Source organism: Melozone crissalis, unplaced genomic scaffold (genome assembly GCF_028551555.1).
Source record: "Melozone crissalis strain CALT ecotype California unplaced genomic scaffold, PUWL_Pcris_2 ptg000139l_1, whole genome shotgun sequence".
Classification (NCBI taxonomy): domain Eukaryota; kingdom Metazoa; phylum Chordata; class Aves; order Passeriformes; family Passerellidae; genus Melozone; species Melozone crissalis.
In genome coordinates, this window is record NW_026535912.1 from 988809 (window position 1) to 994424 (window position 5616).

Here is a 5616-nt window from a genome sequence, read left to right on the forward strand (position 1 = left end):
AAGGTTGTGGTAGCCCAGAAGTGGAGGAGCCAAGATGGAGGGAGGATGGTCAGGCTCTGGGGCATCTGGAAAATTTTTAATGATCCAGCTCATGATTGATTTTAATTTGTTCTTTGAAGATATTTGGTCATGATCAGTGAGAATTAACTTAAAGCATCCATATACACACCTTTCTACTTTGGACATCCGGCTGCCCATTTTTCTTTTTCTCCCCCTTAGGTGGAACAGCCACCGAACACCCCAAATCTATTATGGGATGTGGGTTCATACTGTGAAAACACAGTGGCAAAATGGGCAATAAATGTCTTGCATTTCCCCAAAACCACCTGCAATCCTATGCAATCCATTGTTGTCCCTGCTGATCCTGGGCAAGGTCCCTTGAAGCAATGAAGAATCCGCCAGGCCTGGCACAATCCAAAATCCCAGGGAGCACTGGCCTATCCATCAGCTAACGCCAGCTGACATGATTCAATGTCAGGGTCCCTGTTTGGGCGCCAAAAGTCGCAATGAGGGTGGCTGTGACAAACCTTTCTGGTTCCCCAACATCAGGGCAAGGGTGGTGAAAATGAAAAGGAGCAGATGCTGGGAAAGATGAAACAGGAAAGCCTTATAAATATGATTGCCTGGCCAAAGATTTTGAGAATATGGAAACTATAGGTGAGATTAAAATTAAAGCAAGCTTTGAGACAACAAGCCTTAGTTACTGAACAAATGGAAAACAATGGTATGGTCAGCTGAAAGTAATCTTCTTTTGATGAAACAATACCCTCTGCTTGCAGACAGGTCCAAGGGTCAGAGCAGACCCTGCTAGCTCGGCAGAAGGGGTCCAAAGAGTAGCTTTTAGGGTTTAAAATGCAACACAGTATGATAATGTAATGATTCTTATAGGCTGTATGTAAATGCTAAGAGATTTGTATCTTGTACTAGATTGGTTAGTGAAAATTAGAATATGCAGCACAGAAGAAGATTTATTGTATAGTAATGGGAACTCCCCTCGTCTCTTGGGGATCCATTTTGGGCACCTCTTTCAATCTCTTCTTCTGGACCTACTCTGAGCTGTTGCTGGCAGCTCCAAACAAGGCTCCTGCACCCACACCCTTTGCAATAAACCGCAAGTTCCAAGACTTGGCTTCAGAGATCTCTCGTCTCCGTCCGTCGCAACTGTCCTATCCCCAGACGCTCCTACAAGCAGGATCAATGGAGTTGCCCAAAAAGAACTTTATTAACAGGGTGAAAAATAATAAACATGGAGAAGTTGAGCACAGTACGAGGGGTGGGATTCAAAGACCTGAGATAAAGGCGAAGCAACAATATATACACCTGAGAGTAGAACACTCTAGAACAATAACTATAGAGGAGAAATAAGTAACCAGTAGGGGAGGAGAACTTGGACAACTTAGCATAACAACACTACAGGCTTATGGGGGAACTCTCAAGCTCACCCTAAGTTAAACTAATGATTCCCAGGGCTTGAAACTCACACCCAGTTCTTCTGAGGTAAAATCTGACTGGCTCTGAGTTACAGCTAGGCCAACTACCACAGCGCTGCTTTGTTCTGGTCCCTTGGGACTATGTGACCCAAAAGGGCCACAATGGTGTCCTTGATTTCATGAGGTTCCACAGTGTCACATTGGTCCTTTGGATCCATGGTGCTCTGCAGTGTCACAATGGCCCCTTCATTTCACAAGGCTCCCAATGTCACATTGGGCTCCATAGGAAGGAAACCACAGAGCCCCCATGTTTCAGGAGCTGATGAACAGCAACCACCAGAGGTCAGGGCAAGCCTGACCTGTCTGTCCTGGCAGATTTGCTTGGAGCAACCCTTGGATATTTGAAATTATGAATGTGGAGTCCGAATTTAAAACATTTGTGCCTGGAGAAGAGGGATGGGGTTTTTTTCATAAAAAGAAAAGCACAGAGCCCTTTCCAGTGTTTGGAAAACAGGTGAGTGCTGCCCCTCAGAAGTCAAAGACCAGCCAGACCTGTCTGTCCTGGCAGCTTTTGTCTGGCAGCAATCCTTGAATACACAGAAATTTTGAGGTGGAATCCTAATTTTAGCCATGGATGCCTGGAAAAAATGGACAGTTCTTTTCCATAAAAAGAAAAGCCATGGTCTCCATGGTTCCACATGGCTTCACAGTGTCACAATGGTCTATTGGTTCCATGAAGCCTTGCTGTGTCCAATGCCCCCCCTCCCCGCCAATGGTTCCACAATTTCCCATAGTGTCACAATGGCCCCTTCCTTCCATGAGGCCTCACAGAGTCACAATGGTCTCCATGATTCCATGGGGCCTTGCAATGCTGCAATGCTCTCCATGGATCCACGGTGCCCTGCAGGATCACAACGGCCCTTTGGCTCCACGAGGTCCTGAAATGCAGCAATGGCCTCTTGGTTCCACAAATCCCTGCTGCTTCACACTGGCCCCTTGGGACCATGCAGCTCAACAGAGCCACAAAGACGTTCTTGGTTCCACCAGGCCCCACAGTGTTACAGTCGCCCCTTGGATCCATGGTACCCTGCAGGGTCTCACTGTTCCCCTTGGTTCCACAAGTTCCTACAGTGTAAAAGTTTCCTCAAGGCCCTGTAGTGTTACCATGCCCATTGGTTCCACAATGCTCCCCAGTGCCACAATGGTCTCCATAGGAAGGAAACAAGTGAGCCCCAGTTGTGCAGGGGCAGATGAGAGGCAGTCACCAGAAGCCAAGTCTAGCCAGGTTTGACTGTATGGGCAGATTTTGTCTGGGAGTAACCCCTGGATATAGGGAATTTTAGACATGGAATCCCAGTTTTGGCCATGGGCGCCTAGACAAGAAAGACAGTTCTTTCTCATTGGAATAAAAGCTCAGAGCCCCAGTGCTTCACAGTCAGATGGGAAGTGGCCCTTGACATGTCAAATTCAGTGGGACCTGTCAGACAGCCTCCAGGAGGCCAAACCAGGCAGACCTGTTCCATGTTCCCTTGATTTCATGGAGCCCCATATGTCACAATGGTCTCATTATTCCACAAGGTCTCGCAATGTCAAAATGGCTTCTTTGTTTCATGAACCCCAACAGAGTCACAAGGGTGGTCCATTGGATCCATGTGGCCCCGCTGTGTCACAATGGCTCCTTTTATATATGAGTCCCACAGTTTCATCGTTGACCCTTCTTTCCATAGGGCCCATGACTTGCACAACAGTACGCTTGATTCTTTGAGGTTCTGTAGTGTCACCGTGGTGTCCTTGGACCTGCATTGTCACAACTGACCCCTGGTTCCATGAGGTTCCGTAGTGTCTCCCTGGTCGCTGTCAGAGGCTGGAAGAGATTGATGTCCCAAGACACCTTGGGATGCTCAGAATGCCCGTGTGGGGCCAGAGCCAGGTCAGGCCTTGGTTTGTGGTGGGACAGAGCCCCGCCCCCAGTCCTGGCCTGGCAGAGCTGTCAATCACACAGCAGGGGCAGTGCTAACCTAGCTCTGATTGGTTAAGCTGTCAATCAATCACACACTAGCAGCTGGTGCTACCCTGACTCTGATTGGACAAGCAACTGGCAGTCCCACCCCAGGGGCGGGTCCGTGAAGGCCCAGGGGGTTAAAAGCCAGAGCATGAGGCCAACCCATGGCCTGGGTTCTGCTTTCTTTTGGGGTTCCTCTGTTAGCGATGCTGGAACCTGAGCAGATGGTACCTATGTGTGTGTCTTCCTATGGATCTTCTGTCTTTCCGTTGTTCTCTATTTCTTCTTCTTCTAATACTACTTAACTGGAAAATTTTTGGGTAACTTAACATCTTAAGGGATAAAGGCTTTTAGATTTAATTTGCTAAGTAATTGAAGTTAATGCTGTGATAAGGGTTTCATATTGAGGTGGATGTTGTATTAAATCCTTTGCCAAAGTTCCTTGACTTTGTCCATATTTTGCCAGTAAAATTTTGTGTCATTTTGACCTCTTAGCTCACTTGGTTAGAGCATGGTGCTGGTATCACTGAGGCTGTGGGTTCAATCCCTGTGTAGGCCATTCACTTAAGAGCTGGACTTCATGATCCTTGTGGGTTCCTTCCTACCAAGAATATTCTTGGCATTTGGCCATGTTGAGAATAGCTGCCTGGTGTTTCTCCTATGCACCAAACTCAAGTGAAGGAACCTTTGATTACCCCCAGCATTTCAGTGTTGTGGAGTGCTCCTGCCCTGCAGGCTCACAACAGCTTCTTGTTCCCATGAGGCTCCACAAGTGCCACACTGGCCCCTTGGTTCCATGGGCCCCAACAGTGCCACAATGATCCCCTTGGTTCCACAACTTCCCACAGTGTCCCACCGGCCCCTTGGTTCCATGAGGATCTCGAGTGTCACACTGGTTTATGACATTTGTCCTTGCTGCCCCTCACATCCCAGTGCCCCACAAACAGCCCTGAGCCACCTGTGAGGGACAGGCCCTGCTGGCCCAGGCTGGGCTCAGGGCTTGGCCTTTCTGCTTCCCCCAGGCAGCCCAGGCCTTGCTCAGCATTGTAGTTCTCTGCTCAGAGCCTTTGGCTCCCTGCAATCCTGGCCTCAAGGATCCGCTCTCAGCAGTCCCTGGGGAGCCTTTGGCACTCCCTGCCCTCAGTGGGGCCCAGTGCTGCTCCAAGGGACTCAGAGTTTTGCTTCTGACTCCTTGAGCATCTTCTTCAACCTTCTCTCAGTGCCTGAGGGTCCTGGACTCAGCCCCAAATCCACCGTGGAGATCATTAACATAAAGAAAGCTTTGAGGGCTCTTTGTCTTCCTTCCGTGGCCTTCAAGTGCCCAGGGCTTGTGCAGCTGATTGGAGTCAGTTTGGGATTCTTGTAAGGAGGGAATTTAAAGTGCACCTCATGACTTCTCTTCTTTAATGAAGTGTGTATTATTTAAATTTCCAGTCCAGAGAAGAGCTGACAGAAGCATTCCCCAGGTGACCTTGATGCTGAATGTCTCCTTAAGAGGTCTGGGCATGGAGAAGAATGAGCCCCTTGAGGGCTGACCCTGTTTGGACAAGCTGCTCCTCACCCCCAGCCTTACCATGTCTGACATGGCCCACCTGGCACTGACATCCCTGTGCCCTGCAACAGAACCTTGCCCCCTCAGGTCTGCAACTCCATGCCCCAGCCCATTGCACCATGTCCCACCTGCTCTCCTCGGGGCTCTACCTGCACACAGGCCCAGGAGAAGTTTTCCTGTTGGGAAGGAAAGAATGGAAAAGCCTGAGCTGGTTTCCTAAACAACAAACCCCACTCAGGAACCACCTGCTCAGTCCAGGCTGCCAGGAATGGTGTCACCTTTCTACAAGGGACAGTGTGAGCAGAAATGATCTCTGGGAGCAGAATGCTCTGAGTCTTGTGGCTGAATTCTCTGTCCTTGTCCTTTCCCTGGATCTCTGTTGCAGATGGAAGCTGCTGGGGCCATCCTCACCTTTAACCTCTCTCTTGAATGCAAACAGATGTTCCCAGCTGTATTAAGCAGGACTTGTCAAAGTTTCTACAGAACTTTTGTGTTCTTCTTGGAATGATAGGGCCATTTTGGCACTGAGGGGGCGATGTGGAAGCAAGGAGTCAGTTGTGATCCTGGGGTCCCATGGAACCAAGGGGCCATGGTGACACAGCAGGGCCACGTGGATCCAGTGGTCCATTGTG